The sequence below is a fragment of the Macaca nemestrina genome, chromosome 13, assembly GCF_043159975.1.
Source record: "Macaca nemestrina isolate mMacNem1 chromosome 13, mMacNem.hap1, whole genome shotgun sequence".
In the NCBI taxonomy this organism is placed as follows: Eukaryota; Metazoa; Chordata; class Mammalia; order Primates; family Cercopithecidae; genus Macaca; species Macaca nemestrina.
Genome location: NC_092137.1, coordinates 122,552,772 through 122,580,326, shown reverse-complemented (window position 1 = coordinate 122,580,326; position 27,555 = coordinate 122,552,772). Strand labels below are relative to the sequence as shown.

Genomic DNA, 27,555 nt, shown 5'->3' with positions numbered 1-27,555 from the left:
AGTAGAAATGTTGGTACCCCATTTATAGCTGTCATCCTGCCAGTTCTCAGGAGTTTGTATAAGTCTAAATCTGCAAGGGTCTCATCCCATAAGGACCCTTGTCTCTTTCTCTGTTGCCTTTGCCCACTGGCTCTGGCAACTGGGGTCTTTCTTTCTCCTTGGCTATCTTTGGATATGGGGGCTCCATCTTCTGTGCCACCTTAGGAAATGCCTTTTGCATGCATGGCTAAGTCATTAAAAAGCCTACAGTTTGAGTAACATTTTGAGTGAGTACTCTCTGAAGCTGAGTTGGAATCTCAGGCTTCTTTGTCTGAAAGGTAACTCTTGGGCTAGAATTTTCTTATCCTAGCTTTGGTTTTGAGGCCTCTCTGTTCTCCTCTTGGGTTGGCAGTTATTCCTGGCTTTTTGTTTCATGGTGTGTCTGTGATCTTGGTCTTGCTCCTTTCAGAGGAACTTCTCAGTTGACTAAATTCTCCCTTCTCAAACCTCTGCTGACTGTGTGTTCCACCAATATGGAACTAATTCTGTCTACTTCCTTTCCTGTTTGCATGACTTTACCAAGAATTATTTAGAACTTTAATAGTTCTTTTGAGAAAATTTTGATCTTCCAAATTGCTTCCTTTAGACCTTTCCTTTCCTAATTGAGTCTCTCAACTCCCTATAATCACTGAAACTTTAGGCACCCCACTCCATGCCTTGGAGGTTCTCAATATGCTCAAGGATCTGCAAAAGCAAACACCTAAGGCTGAAAAATAAAATAGAAAAAATAAAACAAAATTTAATTCTCAGCTTCATACGATTATATGTCAAAAGAAAATCTTGAAAATCTTAAAAATCTCCAAAAACATTGGTGAAAAAAAGCTTTAGCCCTCATATGAAGAAGATAAAAACTTGTTCCATTTTCCAGAAACACAGTTATAATACAAACATAAAATGGGGTAAAGACAAAAACCAAGTCTTCTATATAAACTAGTGAATTTTGTATTTTGTATTATTGTCATCACATTAGTCAGGGTTCCCCAGAAAGGCACAATACGTAGGATATATGTAGATAGACAGATGAGAGAAGGTTCACATAATTATGAAGGCTGAGAAAGTCCACGATAGGCTGTCTCCAAGTTGGGGAACCAGGAAAGCTGGTAGCATTGCTCAGTCCATGTCCAAAGGGCTCAGAATCAGTTAAGCCAATGGTGTAACTCTCATTCTGAGGCCAAAGGCCTGAGACCCTGAAGTTCTGATGTCAAAGGCAAGAGAAGGATGTTTCAGTTTCAGAAGGAGATAATTCACCTTTCCTCTTCCTTTTTGTCCTATCTGGGCTCTCAAGCAATTGGATGGTGCCTGTATTAGTCTATTTTTATACTGCTATGAAGAAGTACCTGACTCTGAGCAATTTATAAAGAATCAGTTCCACATGGCTGGAGGGGCGTCACAATCATGATGGAAGGGGAAGCAAAGATGTCTTTCTTCACATGGCAGCAGCAAGAAGTGCTAAGCCAAAGGGGAAAAGCCCCTTATAAAACCATCAGATCATGAGAACAGCATGGCAGTAACCACCACCATGATTCAATCGTCCCCCACCGGGTCCCTCCCACAACATGTAGGGATCATAGGAACTACAATTCAAGATGAGATCTGGGTGGGGACACAGTCAAACTGTATCAGTGCCCATCCACATTGGGTCAGAGTGGATCTTCCTTATCTCAGTGTCTTCCAGAAACACCCTCACACTTATGCCCAGAAACTGTGCCTTACCAGCTATGTTAGTATCTCTTAATTCAATCAAGCAGAGATCTAAAATTAACCATCAGAATATTTATGCCTGATTCATGGCTAAAATTTCAGATGAAAACTATGAGATCTCTATTTGTGTTTGTATGTCTATTAATGTATGTTCTGTATATGTGATTTTTCTTAACTCTGGATAGCACTGCAAAATTCATTTATAAAATCCTCTAAAAGTGTTCTATTCTAACTTGGCTTGGAAAAAAAATCATTGATAAATAAATATTCCCCAAACTCCTAGAAATATAGGAACCGATCCAAATGTTTTTCAAGTTAACATGGTTTGGATACAACTTAGTTAAATAAGATAAATTTAATATTTTTTGTGTAATAAAACAACTATGTCTTCAGAGTTACCACTATTAAATATAAAACAAACAAGTTTCTTTCTTTTTTTTTTTTTTTTTTTTTTTGAGATGTAGTCTCTCTCTGTCACCCAGGCTGGGGTACAGTGGTGCGATCTCAGCTCACTGCAAGTTCCGCCTCCTGGGTTCAGGCCATTCTCCTGCCTCAGCCTCCCAAGTAACCAGGACTACAGGCACCTGCCACCAAGCCCAGCTAATTTTTTTTTTTGTATTTTTAGTAGAGACAGGGTTCCACAGTGTTAGCCAGGATGGTCTTGATCCCCTGACTTCGTGATCCGCCCTCCTCAGCCTCCCAAAGTGCTGGGATTATAGGTGTGAGTCTCCGTGCCCAGCCAACAAACAAGTTTCTATTCTGCTTGAGTGCTTACAAGAAGCTAATATTATACTTACTAGATAATTAGAATCAAATCTATAAGCTTAAAGATTTTAAGTTGTCATTCTTATGAAAAACATTATTTCCTCTTTTTTCATGGTGAAAAGATATACATCTATTTAGAATCAGCCAGCTGGACTCAGTTTAGATGATCCCAAGTTTGTTGGCAACATCCAAAGCATCGTAATCAGGAGTCAGTCGAACATATGCCTTCTTCTCTCCATCAGGCCAAATCAGGATGTTGACCGTGGCCACATCCACGTCCCAGAGCTTCTTCACAGTCTGTTTGATCCGGTACTTGTTGGCTTTAACATCGACAGTGAACACAAGTTCTGCATGGCTGACTCAGTGATCAGTGGAAACTTGATGATAGCATGGTGGTCAAGCTTGTTTCTCCGGGGGGCGCTCTTCCCAGGATATCTGGGCTGCCTCCAGAGTTGCAGTGTCTGGGGATGCTGGAAGGTGGATGAGGTGCAGATCTTCTTTTTTAGGGGGGCTGTGGATACATTTCAACACTGCTTTCTTGGCCTTTAAAGCCTTTGCTTTGGCTTCGGCTTTAGGAGGGGCAGGAGCTTCCTTCGTTTTTGGTGCCATCTTGTGAAAAGCGAAAAACATTATTTCAATAATAAGTTTTTTACAGTAAATCTGCCTAATAGTAGTTTCCAAGATACTTTTGGTAATTTTTAACCTTAAAGTTAAGCTAAGTAAAATATTTCCATTAATATCTACATCATTTATAAATAAGATATAATACTAAAACATTAATTACTGAACATAAGTAATTCAAGTTTGTATACTTTTGGCTTCTTATTTTTACAGAGAAAGTAGATATTTTGGCCTGTTAATAAACACGTTTTTGCCCACCACATTGAGAAATTGAGACGGAGCGACACTCAGTCTCCGAAAAAAAGAAAAAAAAGAAATCTCTTTCTCTTAAGTTAACTCTTGTTTTTTTGAGATGGAGTCTCGCTCTGTCACCCAGGCTGGAGGGCTCACTGCAAGCTCCGCCTCCCGGGTTCACACCATTCTCATGCCTCAGCCTCCCGAGTAGCTGGGACTACAGGCGCCCGCCACCACGCCGGCTAATTTCTTTTATTTTTTAGTAGAGACGGGGTTTCATCATGTTAGCCAGGATGGTCTTGATCTCCTGACATTGTGATCCGCCCATCTCGGACTCCCAAAGTGCTGGGATTACAGGCGTGAGCCACCTCACCTGGCCACTCTTAAGCTAACTCTAACTCACAACAATTTTAGTAGATTATGCTTTTGTAAACAGAAATGGAGCATTTATCTTTTTTTCCCCACCTGATTTCTCTAGAATTTTGAAATTCTTACTGAATACTCTTACTTTCATGACAATATAGTTGTTAGCAAAAGTCCAGTAAGAATATGTTCACCTTGTAACAGGACATAATTGGAAACTTTGTCTATATTATCAAGGCTTTTACTGAAATATCATATTTAGGAAGTGTACCTCAGACTAGTTATGACTAGCAATTGTAAGGAACTAAGGTTGACTTTTATGGAGTTAATGCTTACAAAGCACTCTGAGAAAAGCCAGTCTGATACCTAGATTATGGGGTTCACAGCCTTACAGATTAGTAAGGAAGATCATTTCCTTGTAGGCCCAGGAATTTGGGGCTAATTTGAGGGCCTCAAGCAGAGAGGAAGTCACACGAAGCTATAAGGACTGCAGCTGAAATTTGATAGTATGTTCTTGGCTTGGCTTTTAGCCTCAATAAGGCCTTTAAAAGTCCAATCTGAGATTCTGTAGGAAAATTTGCAGCAAGGAACTTGAAAGCACCTATGTGGTCAACTCTTGTTCTTGCTGCACTAACATAAATGATCAGGCAAAATCTAACAAGGCTAGACTTATTTTTGAAACAAGAATAATCTTACTTTGATTATCTATGATCAAAAATGATGGTTACTATGGAGATAAATTTTATGTTTCAATGGAAAACTATAAGTCGGATGGGTGTGGGGGCACATGCCTATAATTCCAGCACTTTGGAAGGCCAGGAGTTCAAGACCAGCCTGGGCAACATGGTGAAACCTCATGTCTACTAAAAATGGAAAAATTAGATGGGCATGATGGCATGTGCCTGTAGTCCCAGCTAATCAGGAGGCTGAGGAGGGAGGATCACTTGCACCCAGGAGGTAGAGGTTGCAGTGAGCTGAGATTGCACCTTTGCACTTCAGCCTGGGAGACAGAGCCAGACCCTGTCTCAAAAAAACCTTTTTTGAGGAAAACTATACGTAACGTAAATGATGAGTAGACAGGTGCAGCAAACCAACATGGCATATGTATACCTACGTAGCAAACCTGCACATTGTGCACATGTACCCTAGAACTTAAAGTATAATTTAAAATTTTTAATAAATAAAAGGAAATCTATAGCCTTTGTGGGTTATCAGATTCTAGTCTAGTTTCTTGTCTTTGGGCTATTTTTACCTGTTTGTAAACTGGATCCTGTCATCTGATGAATTTTGTCCTACAATGATACTTGTGGAATAAGAAGCCAAATATTGTCTCTCCTGTTAATGTATCTATTGTCAGTTAATTTGAAGGTCTCCAACCCTGGAACAAAATTAGAAGAGGAAGGTTTTTCTCCCCAAATGCATAACCAAATTGTGGTACATTCATGCAATGGAATACTATTTAGCTGTAGAAAGGAACAAGCTACCAACTCACACAAAGACATTAGTGAATCTTGCATGCACATTACTAAGTGGAAGAAGACAGTCTGAGGAGAATGCACACAGTGTGACTTCATTTAATGAGATTCTGGAGAAGGCAAACTACACAGATGGGAAGCCATTGGCTCCATGGGGTGGGGGTTTGAAACATTCCATATGATACATTAATAGTGGATACCTGCCACTACGCATTTGTCAAAACACACAGAATTTTACAGCCAAATGGGTAAGCCAAACTCTATTCAAATTAAATAAAATTATTCAGGATATGGAGTATCCCAACACAGAATACATCATGTGAAAAAGAAATTAACTATGCTACAAATTACTATGGTTTGGATGTGGTTTGTCCCTGCAAAAACTCGTGTTGAAATTTGACCCCCAGTGTGGCAGTGTGGGGTGGTGGAGCCCAGTGGAAGGTGTTTGGGTCTTGAGGATGGATTCCTCATGAATAGGTTAATGTCCTCCATGGGGATGAGTGAGTTCTGCTCTCACAGGAATGGATTAATTCCTGCAGGAGTAGGAGTTAACAAGAGTCTGGGTTCCTTGGCTTCCCTCCTGCTGTCGCTCTTGCTATATGATCTCTGGTGCACCCCTTGTTCCCCTTCCACTTTCCACCATGAGGTGAAAAAGACTGAGGCCCCACCAGATGCAGCTGCCTAATCTCGGACATTTCAGCCACCAGTATTGTGAGCCAAATGGACCTTTTTAACTTATAAATTACCCAGCCTCAGGTATTCTGTTATAGAAGCACAAAGTGGACTAAGACACAAATGTAGGAAAAAACTCAATGAAGGTGTAGGGAAAATGGTGTTGACCTAAGTCACTTCAAAAATGAATAGATTCTGTAGGCTGAAGGCAAATGAACTACACTTCATCACTGGATTCTATTTTATAAAGTTCTTTCCAACAGGAGTAATTGTGAACAATTGTAAAACCACAGTATCTCTATCCGGAATAAAACAATGACTTACATAAGTTGCAGATGGTAGGAACCAGGTCTCTCACTGTTGAAGTGGGAGGTTACAAATTAGCAAGGGTAGAAGGCTAGAATGATTCATGTGATAGTAGATCAGAGGTGGAGACATCAACATAAACTTACATTTTGTTTAGTGTAGATACAAACAGTTCCACATAGAAACCTTTATAATTAGGGGTGTATAGGTCTGTTAGATGCACACATATACTTCCTAGCATTGCTAAGGACAGACAAGATATAATGTGCTCATTCAGCAGTCAGATGTAAGTTTTCCTACCATTCTCAAAGGAATCAGGCTCTTTGAAGAAATGTCTGGTACTAGAACTGGGACAGTAAATATATGAGCCAGGATAATCTTGAAGTATCAGAAAGTAAGTATGTATGAAAAAAAATTAAAATATGTAATAAAAATAAATAAAAATTAATTCTTTTATTGAAAGAAAAACAGGAGCCAATAAAAAGAGCTACCCATGACCAACACAGGAATGAATTGTGCAACATAATGCTGTAGTGCTGAATAGTAACTAAAGCTTTAAGTAATTATCTAGGTGTCTGTGTTTGTATACATAGGTGAATAAGCAAATGGAGTTGAATAGAAATCTCCTTTGCAAAAGAATTCCAAATAATTGAGGTAGACAGTCAGCCATCAAGAAGGTGGAGCTCCTCACTCTGTAAGTGTGGGCTCCACATAGTGACTTGCTCCGAAAGAACACGGGCAGTATGGACAAGGAGGAAAAATAACGTCACAGTGGAGAAACCTGACAAACTAGCTCCACCGAACAATCCAAGTGAACATCAAAGGCGACAGTTCACCTTGAGAAAATGAAGTGAGAAGAGTAGCACTTCACCTCTGTGATCTACTTCTTCCAGACCCATAACCCCAGTCTAATTATAAGAAAAATTCCATGTTTAATCACAATGGGGGACATTCTACAAAATTCCTGACCAATCCTCCTCAGTACTGTCAAGGTCATCATGAGATGGAAAGCTGGACACACTGTCACATCCAGGAGCCGCCTATGTGATGACTACATGTCATGCGGGATCCTGGATGGGTCAGGGTAAGATGGAACTAAGGGAATCCAAATGAAATATGAATTTTAGTTAATAATCTATCAGTATTTGTTCATTAACTGTGACACATTATGTAAGATATTAATAAACCATGTGAGACACACTGACAGAAGATGTTAATAAGAGAGGAAAGTAGGTTGAAGCTACAAGGGAAATCTCTGCAACTTTTCTTTTTTGCAATTTCTGTGTAAGTCAAAAACTGCTATAAAAAATATAACTGTATTTGAAACATTGTTATATTTTTCGAACACTTCCTTTTTTAATTATTTATACCATGAATTGCTAGTAATTGACACTGTTAACTAGCCCTGTTTTTTAAATAAGAGCATTTATGACACAAAAAAATTAAACAATGCAGACTGATATATAAATCAAAATAAATGTTCTTTACATGTTTTCTGTTACAGTGGTAACACATATGTGTAAACTTACTTATCATATTTTTTTCTTGTGCTGTGGTTGTGTCCTGGGTTCATTCTCTAAAATGCTGTTCACCTTAGACCAGGAAAAAAAATAACCTACCAGACTCTGTTTCAATTCATGACTAAATATTTTCAAAAGAGTGACTTTGTAAAAATATGTTCCAATGGCAAATTGATTCATTGTGACTGGATCACTTCTTCCAAAGACTTCTTGTCTTTGTTTTGTTCCATGCCTACCTTTTAGCCTAATACAACAGAATCAAATATTGGCCACTGGGAAAAAAAATATTCAAAGAAAGAAAGAATGTGAACAGAACTTGTGACCATGAAGATTCAATGTTTTACCACAAAGCTTTCTAAAACAGAAGAGTATAAAAAGATATTAAAAGTCAATTTCCTCAATAGGCTTTGCAGAAAATGGGAAAACTAGAGAAAAAAAATGGCAGGACATTCTACGGGTGATTTTAGATGTTCCTATGCTTTACAGAAAAAAAATACTTTACCTTTTAAAGAATCACAAAGAAGTATTAGAAACCAAAACTCTGGAATGTTTCCAAATTTAGTTGAACCTCTATGTTGTTATGTCTATAGAGCTAGTCATGAAGTTGATGATTTTTTTTTAAATCCGTGCCTTGTGTAATAAAATACCCAGTGAATACTTAGTGCTCATAGGAAAACATAGTAGACCTTGTGAAAGGAAAATCAACCTTGGGGACCCAAAATCACTAAGCTAAAGGGAAAAGTCAAGCTGGGGCTGCTGAGGGCAAACCCGCCTCCCATTCTGTCCAAAGTCACCCGTCTGCTCACCCAGAGAAATGTGTATCTGAGTGCCTCATCGGGAGAGGGTAATCGGCAACGCAAAAGAATGAAACCATTTGTGTCTTACCTACCTATGACCTGGAAGCTCCCTGTCTGACCTTCTCTTCAAGTTGTCTCACCTTTCTGGACTGAACCAGGGTGTATCTTTCACATATTGATCGATGTCTCACGTCTCCCTAAAGTGTGTAAAACCAAGCTGGGCCCTGACCACCTTGGGCCCGTGTTGTCGGGACCTCCTGCAGAGGCATCAGGGGCGCATCCTCAAACTTGGCGAAATAAACTTTCTAAAAAATCTGAGACCTGTCTCAGATTTTCAGGGTTCACACATATAATGTAGGGTATCAATGTTTATAAAACAGACATTATTCTATCTACTATTAAAATATGCTGCCAATTAACCTTAGACTTTCTCAACAAAATAAAAAATGTTGATGAGGTAGAAATAATATATTTAAACTTAAATAATGTTACAAGTTTTAATATGCCTACTTTTCAATTTTTCAATACCATTTTTACTACTTTAACACTGTAAGAAAAATGAGTAATGAAAACATGAATAAAAGTGTTTACAGAGGGTGCACATGTTTCCTTCAGCCTCTGCCCATCCCCAGCTTTCATCCCAACTGTCCTGATAGTGGCTCTAAGCATTGCTCCTTTCTCTGTACCAAGATCTCCCCGCTGAAGCAAACCCAAATCTTACCATATGTTATGACACGCTGTGATGATGAGCAACCAAAGTCTCGAGGAAGGGATGCTTTTGTAAAACAAGACTTGCAGGATATAACGTGTGAAGTAAAGCCCATGGCAGAGCTCCCTTTAGCACCCAGGGAGCAGACAGGAAGCTTTTGCCTCACCTTCCTCACTGGCCCGCAGCCACGTCTCCCCAGGTCAGTCTTGAGGACAATGAAACTCTAGTCTTCACTGTGGACACACTACCAGGTGCTCCAAAGCCATGGCCTCTTCTCTTGTGGGTCCTGAGGAGAACAAATCTCTGGTTCCAATCCTAACCCCAATCCTGTCTCTAGACTTTGACCCTGACCCTAAACCCTGATCCCTACCCTGGTCCCTAATTCTGACCCTGACTTTGACCCTGACTCTGATCTTGACCCTGACCATGACCCCACCTCTAACCATACTTCCGGCCCTGGCTCTGACCCAGGCCCTAATCCTAACCCTAACCGTACTATTATGTTTACAATCTATCTCTAATCTTATCCCCTACTGCTAAATAGCTGTACCCAAAAGCACTTTTTAAATTATTTAACTTCTTTTCCTTGAATTATCTAAGGACATCCTAAAGGAGATGTCATTATGTATTTTGCAGTCCCTCTGAGTGGTATGGCTTCAGATAGGAAGTTCTAATACTTTGCAAGACATAAAAAGTTTGGAGAGTAACAGCATGGGTTTGTCAGGGATGCATGTTGGCATTCATGATAGTCATTGGTGCTGTTCTCCAAATATTTTCAGTTCAGTTTTCATGAATGCATTCTGACTATTCCAAACCACCTACTTAAATTTTTGCATGACAACATAGCTTTTTTTTTTTTTTTTTTTTTTTTTTGGCCAATGGAGGTGAGAAGAAATAACATGTGACTTTTTCAGGAGAAATCTGTAAGAACAGAGTTCTATTCAGCATGCTTTTTTCTCTTTTCTATAGCAATGATTTTAGCAACATTAATAGCTTCAAAAACTAACTTAGCTATTAGGTTTTTTAAAATGTCTTTTGTCTTCCAGTTTGTAAGCCACACTTATCAGGACTACAGAGTTGAATTATTAGAAGTGATAAAGGAAAGATAATGCTTATCTTTCAAAAACATGAATTGCCTGTTTAATAGGCACAAACAAGTTTTGTTCTATTCATCAGGTAATACACAAAACTTTACACAAAAAGTGAGGGTCAAGGAATGCAGAGAACACACAACTGACTTCATGGCAGGAAGATTCTGAGTGCTAATTCAATGTTACTTCTCATTAGCTGCAAAATATAATTGTATTTGAAATTTTCATCATGGACACTAACCATCATTATGGACACAGGATGGCCATTGACCAATGAGAAAAGATGGTGGTCATAACAACCAGCAGTGCCCATGGCACATCCGGCAGTGTGCAGTGACTGTCAGCTCTGACTGATCTGGATGTCTTAACGGCTTCATCTGTGAGTGACAGGATTGCCTGGTGTCAATGGCTCTCAAACCTGGGTGCTTGCTTGAATCTCTTAAAGAACTTTCAAAAATATGCTCATCGCTAATTCACAATTATACTGTTTAGGAATTATGAATCTGGGTGCTCCTGTATTGGGTGCATATGTATTTAGGATAGTTAGCTCTTCTTGTTAAATTGATCCCTTTACCATTATGTAATGGCCTTCTTTGTCTCTTTTGATCTTTGTTGGTTTAAAGTCTGTTTTGTCAGAGACTAGGATTGCAAACCCTGCCTTTTTTTGTTTTCCATTAGCTTGGTAGATCTTCCTTCATCCCTTTATTTTGAACCTATGTGTGTCTCTGCATGTGAGATGGGACTCCTGAATACAGCACACTAATGGGTCTTGACTCTTTATCCAATTTGCCAGTCTGTGTCTTTTAATTGGAGCATTTAGCCCATTTACATTTAAGGTTGATATTGTTATATGTGAATTTGATCCTGTCATTATAATGTTAGCTGGTTATTTTGCTTGTTAGTTGATGCAGTTTCTTCCTAGCATCGATGGTCTTTACATTTTGGCATGTTTTTGCAGTGGCTGGTACCGGTTGTTCCTTTCCACGTTTAGTGCTTCCTTCAGGAGCTCTTGTAGGGCAGGCCTGGTGATGACAAAATCTCTCAGCATTTGCTTGTCTGTAAAGAATTTTATTTCTCCTTCACTTATGATGCTTAGTTTGGCTGGATATGAAATTCTGGGTTGAAAATTCTTTTCTTTAAGAATGTTGAATATTGGCCCCCACTCTCTTCTGGCTTGTAGTGTTTCTGCCAAGAGATCTACTGTTAGTGTGATGTGCTTCCCTTGGTGGGTAACTCGACCTTTCTCTGGCTGCCCTTAACATTTTTTCCTTCATTTCAACTTTGATGAATCTGACAATTATGTGTCTTGGAGTTGCTCTTCTTGAGGAATATCTTTGTGGCGTCCTTTGTATTTCCTGAATTTGAATGTTGTTGTGCCTTGCTAGGTTGGGGAAGTTCTCCTGGATAATATCTTGAAGAGTGTTTTCCAACTTGGTTCCATTCTCCCCATCACTTTCAGGTATACCAATCAGATGTAGATTTGGTCTTTTCATGTAGTCCCATATTTCTTAGAGGCTTTGTTCATTTCTTTTTACTCTTTTTTCTCTGAACTTCTCTTCTCACTTCATTTCATTCATTTGATCTTTAATCACTGATATGCTTTCTTCCAGTTGATCAAATCAGTTACTGAAGCTTGTGCATTTGTCACATAGTTCTCATGCCATGGTTTTTAGCTCTATCAGGTCATTTAAGGACATCTCTACACTGGTTATTCTAGTTAGCCATTTGTCTAATCTTTTTTCAAGGCTTTTAGCTTCTTTGTGATGGGTTCGAACTTCCTCCTTTAGCTCGGAGAAGTTTGATCGTCTGAAGCCTTCTTCTCTCAACTCATCAAAGTCATTCTCCACCCAGCTTTGTTCCGTTGGTTTTTAGAATTTTCAGTTTTTCTGCTGTGTTTTTTCTGCATCTTTGTGGTTTTATCTACCTTTGGTCTTTGATGATGGTGACGTACAGATAGGGTTTTAGTGTGGATTCCTTTTTGTTTGTTATTTTTCCTTCTAACAGTCAGGACCCTCAGCTGCAGGTCTGTTGGAGTTTGCTTGAGGTCCACTCCAGACCCTGTTTGTCTGGGTATCAGGAGTGGAGGCTGCAGAAGAATGAATATGGCTGAACAGCAAATGTTGCTGCCTGATCATTCCTCTGTAAGCTTCGTCTCAGAGGGGTACCCGACCATGTGAGGTGTCAGTCTCCCCATACTGGGGGGTGCCTCCCGGTTAGGCTGCTGAGGGGTCAGGGACCCACTTGAGGAGGCAGTCTGTCCGTTCTCAGATCTCAAACTTTGTGCTGGGAGAACCACTCCTCTCTTCAAAGCTGTCAGACAGGGACATTTACATCTGCAGAGGTTTCTGCTGCCTTTTATTTGGCTATGCCCTGTCCCCAGAGGTGGAGTCTATAGAGGCAGGCAGGCCTCCTTGAGTTGCAGTGGGCTCCACCCAGTTCGAGCTTCCTGGCTGCTTTGTTTTACCTACTCAAGCCTCAGCAATGGTGGGCACCCCTCCCCCAGCCTCGCTTCTGCCTTGCACTTAGATCTCAGACTGTTGTGCTAGCAATGAGGGAGGTCCCATGGGTGTGAGACCTTCTGAATCAGGCGTGGAATGTAATCTCCTGGTGTGCTGTTTGCTAAGACCCTTGGAAAAGCACAGTATTAGGGCGGGAGTCACCCGATTTTCCAGGTGCTGTGTGTCACAGTTTCCCTTGGCTAGGAAAGGGAATTCCCTCACCCCTTGCACTTCCTGGGTGAGGTGATGCCTTGCCCTGCTTCAGCTCTCACTTGATAGGCTGCACCCACTGTTCTGCACCCACTGTCTGACACGCCCCAGTGAGATGACTCGGTACCTCAGGTGGAAATGCAGAATTCACCCGTCTTCTGTGTCTGTTATGCTGGGAGCTGTAGCCTGGAGCTGTTCTTATTCTGCCATCTTGGAACTGCTCCCATCCCCTTTTTTTTTTTTTGAGATGGAATCTTGCTCTGTTCCCCAGGCTGGAGTGTAGTGGCATGATCTCGGCTCACTGCAAGCTCCGCCTCCCAGGTTCACGCCATTCTCCTGCCTCAGCCTCCCGAGCAGCTGGGGCTACAGGCATCTGCCACCATGCCTGGCTAATTTTTTGTATTTTTAATAGAGATGTGGTTTTGTCGTGTTAGCTAGGATGGTCTCGACCTCCTGACCTCATGATCTGCCCTCCTCGGCCTCCCAAAGTGCTGGGATTACAGGTGTGAGCCACTGCCAAGATTTTTAAACAAGGTCAGAGTCTGACCCAGAGGCAGGTCATGCAGAGGGTCTGGCATGGGTAGTCAAGCGCTGCTTTGTGCCAGGCACCAGGCACCTCCTTCTCAACTCTTGTGATCCCAATTTACAGATGAGGGGACTGCGGCTCAGGGAAGATGTCACAGCCCAGCCTGCCACTGAGGCAACTGCTCAAAGCATTGAATACACAGGATGGTAGCCAGAGGGAAGAGCAGGCTCTGCATTGAAGAAGGAACCTGGGTTCAAATCAGGCTTCACCATTCCTTTGCTGTGTGGGCCTAGGAAAGTCACTCAGCCTCTCTGAACATCAATTCCTTTGTTTATAAGGAAGGTTGTAAGGTTTAGAGATCATGAGTAAAAAGCCTTTGGCACTTAATATATGTTCAATAAGTGGCCACGCCCATCCTCTCATCCTCAGAAGGGCAGGTGGGGCTTAGAGGACAGAAGTGGCCATCAGATGACTCCAGCCACCAGTCAGAAACCTGGCAAAGAGTTCCTGGTACCAGCAACCTTGCGTGTAAGTCATTGGGTGCAAGGAAGAGCCCCCAAGCCCCAACAAGCTCACAGGTAAGTTATCGTTGGCCATGAGATAGGCTGCCATCCTCTAGAGGAGCCCCCTACCTCCAGGGGCAGTGGCTCATGGTGGCCCAAGTCATGGGCATCAACACCTTGTCCTCTTGGTCATCAATGAGCACTTAGATGGGTCTTCAGGTCGTCAGTGCCAACAGCAGAGGGGACACTCCCCTCTTCTAAAGCTTCCTCGTATTTGGCTCCCCAGTGTGGGTCACTGGCTCTGACCTCCTCTGCTGCCAGAGTGGCCCAGGACTCACCTCAGCCCTGCTGGTCTCCAGTCCTGCAGACCAGGTGGGATATCCCTCCTGAAAGGCCCACACTCTGGCTCCAGGACTGGCCAGCCCCTCCATGGACTCCTCCTCCTGTTACCCTCCAATGAGACATTGAGGCTTGTTTTATATATATATATATATATATATATATATATATATATATATATATATATATATATATATATATTTTATAGAATGCACATCAGGCCAGGCACAGTGGCTCATGCCTGTAATTGCAACACTTTGGGAGGCGGAGGTGAAAGGATTGCTTGAGGCCAGGAGTTCAAGACCAGCTTGGGCAACATAATGAGACCCTGTCTCTTCAAAAATATAAAAATAAAATTATCCAGCCATGGTGGCATGCACCTGTAGTTTTAGCTATTTGGGAGGCTGAGAAGGAAAAATCACTTGGACCCAGGAGGTCGAGATTGCAGTGAGCCATGATTGTGCCACTGCACTCCAGCCTGGGCAACAGAGCAAGACCCTGTCTCTTAAAAAAGAAAGGAAAAGAAAAGAAAAGAATGCACACTAGACTTCATCAGACCAGCACAGAGAAATGCACAGATGCAGAAGAAGCTGCTCAGTGCCGTAGAGCTAGGGCCACTGATACATGCAGGATCACGCAGTATGAGCACAGGACCAGGCTACTTCTGAGTGGCAGGAACAGAATCCCAACCCAGAGAGGCCTAAACAATGAGGAACTGGGTGCCACATCCCACATAATGGAAAGGCTGGAGGCACAGCACCCCCAGACTGAGTAATTCAGCAGCTCCACCCCAGTCGGGGCCCAAGTCGGCCTCTCTGTTATTTCTATGGCTTTTCACTCATCTTCCCACAGAGGCTGTGGCAGCTCCAAGCATCATATATTTACACAACAAGGCCCAAGGACATAGAAAAGCCACATCCCAGAAGCAGCCTTCTCTTGTGTAAGGTCTAAAACTAATATTATTAATGAAATTATGCGCTGCCTTGACATCTGGTGAAACCGGGAAGGCTTCGAATGGCCTAACCACAAGTTCCCCTCTGCACGCCTCTACCCTCCTTCTCAAGGGGGCCAGTCACAGTTCCTGTTTGTCCCTGCATTTCCATTCCCTATCGGCCCACAGAATTATTCAAACAAGCCAATCACATCACCAGAGAGAAACTAGGGTCACCCCATTCTCTTAATACTGCAAAGTCTGCCTCCCTCAGCCCCTGCCAGGTCCCTCTGCTTCCACCACAGCTCCCATGGGCCCTGTGTCCTCCTCTCCTAGCCTGTGGGCATACGAGCCTCGTAAACTTTTGTCCGTGCCATCTGTCCATTGTGTCAACATTGTGTGTTGGGCCATCCCCATAACCCTGGAATGAGAATCCCTCCCTCAACAGCAGGGTGAGTGGGAGGCGATGAGAACACCCTGACCCACAGCAGAGCTCTCTCCCTAGGGCAGAGGCTCCCCGAGGAAGGGACGTTGTTCTATCCCGTGTGAATTCCCTGTTCGCACAGTAGTGCCTAGAAAAGAGCAGGTGCTTGATGCCAGTAGAGTAAATGTGAGAGTGGAAACCGAACAGTTCAGCTCTGTCATTGGCAGGGGCTGTGGAGCATGCCCACACCTGAGCCAACAATGGCAGGGAGACTGGCATCACCTGGACTGGCCTCAACCTGGGCTCCTTCTCCGGTGTGCAGGGGTGGGCAGGTCCAGGGTGCTGAGGTGCTGCTTTCTCGGGCCTGGAAGAGGCCTCTGCCACCTGAGCCAGTTGTAATAAAATTGTATGTATATACTGTCTTGATCCAGTTTTGAGGCCCTGGTTAGATGCCACTTAGTTTACTTTCCTGAGCAGTTAAGTCTACATTCTAACCACTTCCCTTAAGGGGCTGCCACTATGACCATCTCTCCAGACCGCCATGCCCCTGCCCTAGCTGCCTGGTGTCAAGTTCCAGACAACCCAGGATGGCTCCCAGCCTCCTGAGCCTGCAAAATTGTGTCAATGAATCAATTCCCAGGGAGCCCATGAAGCCCATCTAAGCCCACCCCACTTGCCATGTATGAGCTGCTCAGATAGCCCCGGCGTGCTGGCCCGTCGTCCCGGGTGAGCCCCCTGAGTGGCCCTGCCTGGCAGCCAGCTCTCCTTTGGAGCTGTAAGGAATCAAAAGCTCCGCCTTTCATCTCTTCCAGAGTGTTTGTGTTGTGTCCACCGTCAAAAGAACATTGAAATCTTACAAAACAAACGGCATTGTGAGCAGGATGGCGTGGCCGTGACGCTGGCGCTTGGACAGCTTCGTCAGGGACTGCCCTTGGCTTGTCGTTTTCTCCCAGGCCACTTCGAGAGGGTTTGGGGCAGAACTCGAGCCTGCACTTCAGCCCAGTTGCCTGCTGCTGCGTCTGCCAGGGATTGCCGAGTCTCTCCCCACCCAAATGTCCTCAGTGTGGGACTATTCAAAGTGGACAGAGCTGACTGACTAAACTCCAGGACTGGACACCAGCCCAGGAGGCTCACGTTAGGGCGAGGGGAGTGAGGAGAACCACAGCAGCTCTTCTCTTCCTGGGGGAGGCGTTCCTGTGTGTGTGGTAGAGGCCTGTCCTAGGGCTCATTAGCTCTACAGCATCAGTGTTTACTCTTATTTGGGGCAGAATCCTGGCTTGTGTGTGTCTTTCAAGCAACTCCTGTGAAGGAAGGTGTTGCCGGACTCCCCCCCGCACAGAAGTGGAACCCTGGCCTCAGTGCTGACGCTGCCCAGGTGGGGGCTGCAGCCTACCTGTCTCCTTCGTGCTACACACCTTGCTGCGGTCACCAGCAAACTTCACTCTCCCGACCCCGCCACCACTCCCATTGGTGCACTCAGAGACTCCTCCCCCCACCACCACTCCCATTGGTGCACTCAGAGACTCCTCCCCCTGCCACCACTCCCATTGGTGCACTCGGAGACTCCTCCCCCGCCACCACTCCCATTGATGCACTAGGAGACTCCTCCCCTGCAGATTCTTTGGCAGCCTCCTCCAGCCTCCCAGAGTCTCCGGACCCCCAATGCAGCCATGAGTTGCCCTGTGGGCTTCTGTTGAGAAAAAACTGCCCTCCTTGGCTCCACGCTGTACACCTTAGAGAAAACATTGCTGGCCACATACTGGGATCTCCTGAAAATAGAGGCTTTCTGAGCCCCTGAGCCCGTGGGCCTCCCTACAGTTGCCCATTATTCTTTGGATCATGACAACAGCCCCCCACAGCTTGGCACAGCTACCAAGGCCTCCCTGATGTTAGATGGAGCCAAGCCTGCAGCCACTGGTCCATTTCACCAGCGTGAAGGGTGGTCTCCCATGTCCTCAGTCCCTTGTGAGGTCACCCTCCCCAGACCCCTTGGCTATCTGGAAGCCTCTTGGATTAACTGAGTGAGGCCATCTCTAGACACGAGCTCTTGGGCCAGGGCTTGCAAGATTTTCGGTGACTGCTCACCAGACTTGCTTCTAGTTTCCCATGCAGGAAGAACGTGATGACCACGCAGACCACGGTGAAATGGAAGTGATTCATCAACACAGGAACAAAGCCATCCACAAAAGAAAGCAGTAAATCTCTCTAAGGCTGTATTCGTCAATACGAGTGCAGGAGCAGCTGGAAACGATGAGAAACTCATGGTAACAATGCTTGTGATATCGAGGCCTTTCTCAAAATTGCAGAAATGGTAACTGTGTGTGTGCACACACTCCTGTATGTGCATGTGTGCAGGCTCAGAAGCTAGATGCAGCTTGCCAGACAGATTTCTTAGGGAAATATTGAACTGGGGCCTTAGAAAACTCTGGTACCAAACTTCTCATTTATGAATATCAAACTTAACCAGGCTCAGAAAGTCCCTGAGGACTCTCTTCATTTGTCCACAAGTTATTCAGAAAGTCCAGGAAGCCACTGACCTTTGTTAAGAACCACCACCAGGGCCAGGTGCGGTGGCTCATGCCTGTAATCCCAGCACTTTGGGACGCCGAGGTGGGTGGATCGCTTGAAATAAGGAGTTCAAGACCAGCCTGGCCAACTGTGAAACCCTGTCTCTATCAAAAATACAAACATTAAACGGGCGTGGTGGTGCGTGCCTGTAATCCCAGCTACTGAGACTGAGGCAGGAGAATCACTTGAACCCCGGAGGTAGAGGTTACAGTAAGCAGAGATCACGTCACTGTACTCCAGCCTAGGCAACAGAGAAAGACTCTGTCCCAAAAAAAAGAAAAAGCCTAGGAGTTTGAGACCAGCCTGGGCAACATAGTAAAACACTGTCTCTACAGAAAAAAATACAAAAATTAGACAGGTGTAGTGGTGCACACCTGTACTCCTCACCCCTTCCTCCCCAACACAGAAAAAGCAGAAAGGACCAAGTCCCCAAATTAGTGCAGGGGGTCCAGATGCATGGGTGGGACTTCTGTGAACTACATTCGCTTCCTAGCTCTGAAACGGAGCCTCTGAGCTTTAAGCCATCCCTCAGGACCCTTGAACCAGGCCCGACCCCACGCAGAACCTGCCAGTGGTAAACCTGTCCTGTCATACTTCTGAGCTGGACGGGCTCCAGCCCTCCCTCACAGGCCCGAGAGGCCACCGGAGGTAGAACCTTCAGAGCCAGCTCAGCAGGTGACTAAGGGCTAACGAGGCCCCGTCAGTGCACCAGGTGGTCCAGTGAGCCGTGGAGGGAGTGAGCCCATGAGAGCTGGGTTCCCACGAAGGCTGGGCTTCCACTGGGACTGAGAGACTTTATTTGCTGATGACAGCTCCGGGAGCTTTTTGAATTTGCTTTCCTTCCCTAGCGTTGCAAGGCCACAGCGGCCCCTTGTAAGAGCTCACAGTGAGGCACTCACATTGTGTCAGCCTTGGGTTTCGCTGGAGGCTCAGCTGTCAGCTGTGGGGTTGGCTCACGTAGCCGTCCCATCTTCTGCTGTATAGGAATTCACAGTGCAGTGGCTCCTGCGGTGACCAGAACAAGAACTGCCACTTGCTAGAAGGGTAGGTACAGAAATAGCCTTAGGCCTGGGAGGTGACAGCCTGGAGATGAGGTGGGGATCTGGGTGTGTGTGTGAGAACCAGAATGTTCCCTAATAGAAGCTGCACTCAAATAGGGGAGAAAAATTTTCTCCTGAGAGTGAAGCTCTGAGACAGGGCATGGCACGTACAGGACGGCGAAGAATCCTGGGGAAGCCCAGGTAGCCTCCATTTATGTCAACACCAGCTGTCATGTCCTGGGTGTTACCTCATGCCTGGTACTTCCAAGGACGCTCACACACATTATCTCGTTTAATCCACAGATAGCCCTGGGAGAGAGATTAGCATCACTATTGTGTGGACAAGGAAACCGAGGCACCGAGAAGTCAAGTAATTTGTCTACAGTTGCACAGCAAGGAAATAGCAGAAGGGAGACTTTGTTTGTTTGTTTGGTTGGTTGGTTGGTTGGTTTTTGAGACAGAGTCACTCTGTAGCCCAAGCTAGAGTGCAGTAGCACAATCTTGGCTCACTACAGCCTCCGCCTCCCAGGCTCAAGTCATCCTAGAAGGGAGATTTTTAACCCAGGACCTGAGGTCACTCTAATCTGAGTGCTCTCTGAGGTCTCCCAGAAGGGAGGAATTCTGTGGTACATTCATGATGTGACCAGAGAGAGGATGGCGCCTATGAAGAAGACAGAGGTACCACACTGACCCTGCGTGCAGCCGTCTCTGGGGAAGGCAGTATGCAGAAGAGAAAGCCAGAGGCCCCAGGTCAGAAGTGTCAGGCACGGAAACAGGCAACCCTTTCTTGGGCAGGAAGGCTAAGGCACAGGGCAGTGAGGCCAGCACGGAGGGGCTGCTCACCAGCCCCGGGCCTCCAGGGATAGCAAACACGCAGCCATCTCTGCCCAGTCCTGCCTGTGAAGCGACCTCCACAGATCCGCAGGCTGGAGCCAAGGCGTGCATTCCTTGAGTGGGGTTTCAGCTGCAAATTCTACACCCTTTGTCCACTGTTTAACGAAAATGTGACATGTCTTGCCCTCAGTCCAGCGCTTTCTCACCCCCAATACCATCCTACCATCCTCAAAGGGAGCCGTTGTGAGGAGCCCAGTTTCTGTCTATCCAGGTGTACATTTACCTCTGTGTCTGCAGACACATTCTATTAGAAGCAAACAATGGATTACGCTTTAACGACGGCTCTGCCACTTCTTTTACTTCGAAAGAGCGCTGTCCCGGCGTCCTCCAGTGTCAGTACATGGACCCCTACTGTCCCTTTTCCACCCACAGCAGGGTGTCATCCCACAGCCTGGACACAGGCCTCCTACGCCAAGTGGATTAAACACTTCGTGAGAAGGGACTGTACTTTCCCACGTAAAGAGCAAGTGATCGGGCCTGGAGCTGGTGGGGAGGGACTGTCATGTCTCAGAGGACTGGGTAGCGCCAAGATTCTGACCTCTCTGATTTTTTAAGGGGTTTGGGGGAGGCGATGGATCTGAGAGGTGATGGGGTCTGGCAAGTGATAGTTTGGAAAGATGGTGGGGTCTGGAAAGAGATGGGCCTGGGGGTTGGGGTCTGGGAGGTGAGGCAGAGGGGATGGGTCTGAATACTCCTCGGGATGCAATGCCTAGTCCTGCACGGTCAGGGTGGCTCCCAAACAAGCCAGGCTGGTCAGATGCGGGCAACCCTCCCCTCCACAGCTGTGGTTGCCCTCTGCTCCTCAGCCTCTGGTTTCCTACACACCTCTGAGGTGCACCCCTCTGGGCGCCTCCTCATCTCTCATCCAGGTGAGACGGTGGCAAGTCCCCTCCCTTCTTTCCAAGGCTTAGCAGCTCTGAATCATAGACCAAGACCTGGGGCGGCCAAGAGCTTTTCCTTCCTCTTCCTTTAGGCCCTACTGCTTGAAAAACAGGTCTGTTGCCACAACAGGAACCAATGCACCCAAAGGACACACTTTGTGTCATGGGCTGCAAGTTTAGGAAACCAACAGGACAGACCCTGTGGGGTCTGAGGGTTCTTTGGCTTTCGAGATGCCTGCCTGTGAGCTCGTTTTTCCCGCCCTTTCTCCCTGTCCTTCGATAAGCACTCATGGCCTTGCCCATGGGCCAGGCACTGCGCTAAGCACTGGGCACTGAGACGTGAAGTAACAATTTCTTACTACCCTCCATGCAAACATTCCATTCTTCTTTAGCAGCAGGTTTTTGCATTCTACTTTGTTGAGGTTTTATGGTTTTGATGTGTTTCTTGATCTCATGCTGTCCCTGATCTCCAAGTCCCCTGGGCCAGCTCAGAGACATCTGGGCTGGTCCCTGTGCCCTGTTTCTTCTGGCTGTGCTCCAAGTGCTTGGCCCTGGCCAAGCATTCCAGGGACAGAAGAAACAGTAACCCTCACTGGACCCTGCTTTCTTCCCCTAGAGGAGAACCCACATTGGCCTTGTGAAAGGTCTTGATGGCCCCACCCTGGAGTGCCTGCACCTCGCAGGCTCCCACGTGCACCTCCCTGTCCAGCCTGGCTCCCTGTGCTCACACAGCCTGGGTGTGACACTAGGGGAGTGTGTTTGAGGCTGAATGAATGGACAAGTCACCAGCTGGAAAGAGAAGCTCAGAGAGGGAATGAGTTCACCTCTCCATGAGTTCTAAAAGATCACGTGCACAAATGAGAATAGTTGCCTTGATTTGAAAGAATCGGGGGCATTAGGACAATGCTGTTTTCCTCTGTTTTCTAAGTAAGGGTGTATTTTTTCCAAGAGAAAATAGGAATGCTAAGAAGAAGGGTATCTAGCACTTGAGGCCCCACTGCCACAGTCTCTCTCCTTGACTGTAGGGCCAGGCAGCTTCTCCAGAAGGTGGATTCCTGGTCATCCACGAGGGAGTGACAAAGGCGGGTGAAGGAAGCCCCAGGTGGAAGTATAAGTTTGAGCAGAAAGGCCTGGGGCCAGGGTCCTTGCAGGATGCATCTGCTAAATTCTGTTATTTACTTAACAACCACTCCAGAGTCTAAGAAGGCAGGCGGCGGCTATCTGAGGGATGCTGTGAGTGAAACCTGAAGGAAGATGCGTTGCACTGGAGCAAACCAACCTAGCCCCAAACATGCTGGGACTGCATTCCAGAGACCCACTGGCCCAGCCCTGCGGCTCTGATGTTTCGGGCAAGTTGGGCCAAATTCCTGGTGCAGCTTGCTGGGCAGGTTGTGAGCTCTCGTGGGGAGGTGCAGGGTCTGGTCTCTCTCTGGGGCAGAGAAGGCGGGCTCCAAACAGGGAAGAAGAGGGATCTTACTCCTGGAGTTGAACAGAGGGAATGGACTAAGTTCAAGGTATGCGGCATACCCTTTACATTTTGCCTGAGCCCAGGCTGCCCTTGGCCTTTCTGGGTCTGACCAGGAGCCGCCTTCTCACACAAGTCAGAGGCCTCCCCAGCCCCAGGGCTCACCTGCACTGTCCCCTTGGCCTGGCACCCTCCCTCCCTCTTCCTGCACATCCACATTCCATGCAGCCTCACAGGCCTTCCTCAAGCTCCACTGCAGCATCAGTTCTGTTCTCCTCCCCTTCCAGAACTTGCCCCCAATGCCTGTTCCTTCTGCCCTGGACTCCTGTGGCTGTTTATATTCTGCCTCCTCCCTGCTCCATCGCTTTCCTCAGACTCTCACTGTTGATCTCTCTATGTGCGCTTGAAGCCCGCAATGTGTGGTGCAGTGCCAGACCCTCCTCCAGGAGATGGCATGAGGCCTGGTGTGTGCTGCTCTTGTGTCGGGAAGGCTCTCTCCCTTCACCTGGTAACCACTGCCCACCAGTCCAAAGGGCACTTCCTCCCACAAGCTTCCCTATAGACCAGGCTGAGCCAGTGGTGTACCTGGGCTCCCTGAGCCTCATGATAAGCTTCAAAGAGGCAGGGGCCCCTCCTCCACGGCGTCCCCATTGCCCAGCGCTTACTGAACGTGGGCTGGAGACAGGAGGCTCTATTGAGTTTACTGTTACATCCACAGGGTGGGCACAGGGGTACTACCCAAAAGGTATTCAGAAACAGGGCCCCACCGTGCAGCCTGCCCCCACCCCAACTTTGTTCTAGAACGGTTGGTCCATGTGCTCCCTGCCATGATCTGAATGTCTGTGTCCCCTCCCCAAATTCCTATGTTGAAATCCTAACCCCCCAAGATGATGGTGTCAGGGCTGAGACCTTCGGGAGGTGATCAGGTCATAAAGATGGAGCCCTCTTGAATGGTATCAGTGTCCTTAGAAAAGAGGCCCCAGAGAGACCCTTCACCTCCTCCGACGTGTGAGGACACAAGAAGGTGCCGTCTGTGAGCCAGAAAGCAGACCCTCAACACACGCGGAGTCTGCAACACCTTGATCTAGGACTTCCAACCTCCAGAACAGCGAGAAACAGGCTCCTGCTGTCGACAAGCCTCCTGGTCTACCGAGTTCATTACAGCAGCCCGAACAGACCGAGACACGGTCTCTGAGCACTTTGCCTGCAGTCACGGGCAAAGGGTGCCCAGCATAAGCCCCGGCCAGGTGCCTCTCAGCCTCACTTGCTGTCCCTCTTGAAAAGAGCTCTCCTAGGGAGCAGGGACTCTGTCTTTCCTACTCACATACCCTCTACCCTCCATCCCCATCCACAAGACACCCAGACAATGCCAGCCTGTTGTGCCACATCTCCCTGGTTCTAGAAAACATGATCCTACAAGAGGGTGGGGAAAAGAGCTCATGCAGATCATTGTCCCTGGAGGCAGTGGGCACACGGAGCCCGTGGCCCGTCAGAGGACAGTGCCCTGGTGAGCAGCCACCACTTCTGATTTTCCAGTTTGTGGATTTGTGCAGTAGACACAGAGCCTGCCTGCTGGAATCAAGAGGCCTGGTCACCAGCCATGTGGTCTGGGCACATTAACTCCCATTGCTAGCCTGTATGGTGGGTGACACCTGCAGGCAAGGCTCTGTGGGATTAAATGAGGCCATGCAGGCAAAGTGCCTGTGGCAGTGCTGGGACTTAGCAGGCCCTTAGTAACAGATTCCCCTCCTGCACTGAGGCCAAGGCAGCTGCGGCTGCCATTCCCCCATCCACCAGCAGGTGCCCTCACTGCTTCACGCCTTCGATGGAACCCAGGGCTGTAGGTGACTGTGTCTGTGAGACAAATAAAATCCCTAGGGATAAGTGTGGGTTCAGGGTAGCTCTCTGAACTCATGTCTGCACCCAGCCTCGGCATCCATAAGTGGGGATGACGACCCCCACTACCTTCTGTTCCCAGAGGTGAAGGTCCCAAGCCCTGTCCACCAGGGCAGGTGCCCAGGGCCACGCCTGAGATGACCATGAAGACTGGATTTGGGAGGCTGCCGATGTCTGCATGGAGCTGGCATTTGAATGGCAATTGCTAATCTTGAGCAGGGTTTTCATCGAGGGTTCGAAGCTTTAGAGGTGCAGTGTCACTCAGGTTCAAGGTGCTCAGCAGTTCTGTGTCCTTGGGCAGCTACTTAACACTTCTGAGCCTCTGTTACCTCATCAGTAAAATGGGAGTCATCTTACCTACCTCAAAAACCAATGCACCTGCTATTATGAATGGGCAACTCCTGCCCCATTAATCTTTCCCTAAACACATCCCTCTCCCCACAATCTCCTCCCTCCCCCTGAACACACACAAGCTGGAGGTAACCTCTTCCTTCCCCAGGCTGGCTCTGCAATGGCAACTTTCCAATTCCTACTTTGTGGAAACCCGCCCAAGGCCAAGTTAATATTTGACAGAAGCCCCAGATCCACCCTCTTATTCACACCCACTGGGAAGACTGAGGACACTCACTGAGTTACTACTGGCTGAAGTTATTTTTTCATATCCTGCTGGAAACCAAAATATGGTCCTGGGCTTCTGATAAGTATCAACCACCACATTGATCAGCAGGTGGCCCAGAGCACTTGGGGAAGCTGTGCTGGGAAATGAAGACAGGCCCATCTTTACTCACCAATGCCTCTCTCTTACCAATGTCTCTCTCTCTCTCTCTCTCTCTCTCTCTCTCTCACCAATGCCTTTCGTTCATCAGCAGGTGACCTAGAGCACCTGGGGAAGCCTACCAATGCCTCTCTCTCACCAATGCCTCTCTCTTACCAATGCCTCTCTACTTACCAATGCCTCTCTATTACCAGTGCCTCACTCCTTACCAGTGCTTCTTACATCCAAACAGGGCACTTACATGTCCTCCTCTGGTGGTCAAGCACAGACAAGGCTGGAGCCATCCAGCATCGAGCACTCACTAGAGGTTGGGTTCAGCTTGGGGCTGAGGATATGCTAGGGTGGGGAAGGAGGGAGGCAGATGGGGGTGGTTGGAGGACGCCCTGCTGAGGGTAGAGTCTAGTCATGAAGATGAACATCAGGCGGAGAACTCCAGTGGAAGGAAGGAGTCACAGAGATAGGGACAAACTCGCTTGACCCTGGCCGGGCTGCCCTCCTCATCCTCTGAAGCCTCTTTCAGAGATTGCCGCCCCTCTGCCTTATCAAAGGAGGGCTGGGACTGCTGAGCTCGACTGAGCTGCCCCTGGAGTGAGCTTTCCCCAAAGGCTCAGGCCCAAGTGGGAAGAGTTAGCAACAGAGGCGTGAAAGAAGTAGCAAAATACCAAACCAAACCACAGACAAAACCCCTCCAGACCAGGCAAGGACATTATTAGGAGTTGATAGGATCTTCTTGTTTTTAATTAGTGTGTGCTGATGGGAAATTTCCAAGCTGCTTTCGCTGGACTGCCCGAGGGTCATCTCACCCCCCACTGCAGGCTGCGGCTTCCTGTAGCCACCTTGCTTTAAGGCTTGTTCCCAGGACGGTCTCCTGGGGAGGAAGAAGATGTCCTCTCAGAGGCCAGCAGGTCCAACTAGCGAGCTATGAGATGCCCACGGTGGGTGAGGACCTGGGCTTCTGAAGTCCCACAGCCCATTGTGCCCAGAGAGATGCTGCCCTGGGGACCCGACACAGTGAACTTGGTTGCAGCCATCCGAGCTAGCAGCTCTCACAGGCACAGCGCGGTTTTCTCATTTCAAATGCCTGGCCCCTTTCCAGAGGCTCTTTAGAATGGCCAGCCGATGGGAGCGCTACTTTTCTTTGGAAAATGCGTCCACGAATGTACTTCTCTCCCTAGGGACTGGGAAGGAGGAAGAATTGTGCAGCAGGGAGAGATGAGGGCCCCACTGGAGAGAGGGGAGCCCCTTGTCCTGCCTGCAGCAGCTGCCAGTGAAAAGAAAGAAGGGTTGGGAGTCTGAGCTGGAGGCTGCGGGGACAATTCCCTCTTGGCAGGAGAGAATCCGGACGGGGGCGGATTTCAGGCTTCAGTGTTTGTAGGAGGAAACACAGCAATCCACTATTAATAGTAAATTAAAATAAATAGGCAACTGCTGTATAGTAATACTTGTTTTGTTTTTTTTTTTTTTTAAAGGCAAAAAGTAATAGATAGTGAAACAGAGAAACAAAACAGGAAACACTGGCAGTCAACAGGCAGCAAAGAACACGCGGGTGGAGGTAGCAGCGGTCCCACCCTCCAAAGGCCCGGGCTGCCCAGACCAAGAGAAAGAGATGAATCTCTTCTGGTAACGTCCCTTCCTGTCCCATGGAACCAAGGCAGACCTGCCCCAGCACCACCACCAGCAGCCTTCTGCTGGGGCCGGCACGGCTGGGAGCAACCTCCTACCCTCAGGCAGGCGCGCAGCGCCAAGTACAGAGGCCCCGGTGCACGTTCCCAGCGCCGAACCAGCGCCGGCTCGGGGTACGCGGAACGGGCCGGCGGCCGGGGCTGGTCCCAGCCCCCACTGCAGACCCCCAGGCTGTGGCGGCGGTCCCGTTCCGCCAGGAAACCGCCGCCTGGAGCTGTGGGTCGCGCACATTAACGCATCCAGCGGCAAAATGAAAGAGACCCAAATTCAAAGTTAGAGCAATGGTGACCCGAGGGGTGCCTTGGTGGGTTTGGGGTCCCGGTTACTGATGGTTAACATTCTTAGGAGATACTGGTCACCTACGAAGCGAGAAAGGCATGAGGAGCCCCTGACCAAAGTGGTTTTGCCCTGCTTCCCACAAGAGGTGCCACCCACGGCTGGAACGCAGGAGTCAGGTCCACCGTCCCCAGCTCTGCACGCCCGCAGCGGGCCCTCGAGGAGGTTCAGGGCGGTGCCCGCGGCGCTCGGGCCGGGTCTCCCGGGGCGTGGGGCTGGGGGCGGAGCTGGGCGGCGGCCTGGGCTCCTCCCTCCTCTGCTCGGGCTCCCCTGCTCTTAACCCGCGCGCGGGG

At 47.3% G+C, this 27,555-nt stretch overlaps 1 long non-coding RNA gene across 4 annotated transcripts; it reads right to left on the bottom strand.

The window, feature by feature from the left end:
- Window positions 1-2,976: 2,976 nt before the first annotated feature.
- LOC105470743 (uncharacterized) lies at window positions 2,977-17,203 on the bottom strand. Of its 4 annotated transcripts, none has more exons than XR_011612164.1 (4): window positions 17,118-17,203; window positions 9,369-9,488; window positions 4,976-5,101; window positions 2,977-3,114 (listed from the first exon to the last, which is right to left on the bottom strand). It is a non-coding gene; the product is annotated as an uncharacterized lncRNA (long non-coding RNA). The 4 variants fall into 4 exon arrangements; XR_011612165.1 differs by having other exon boundaries at window positions 17,140-17,189; XR_011612163.1 differs by lacking the exon at window positions 17,118-17,203 and adding an exon at window positions 16,402-16,549.
- Between the last annotated feature and the right edge of the window lie 10,352 nt (window positions 17,204-27,555).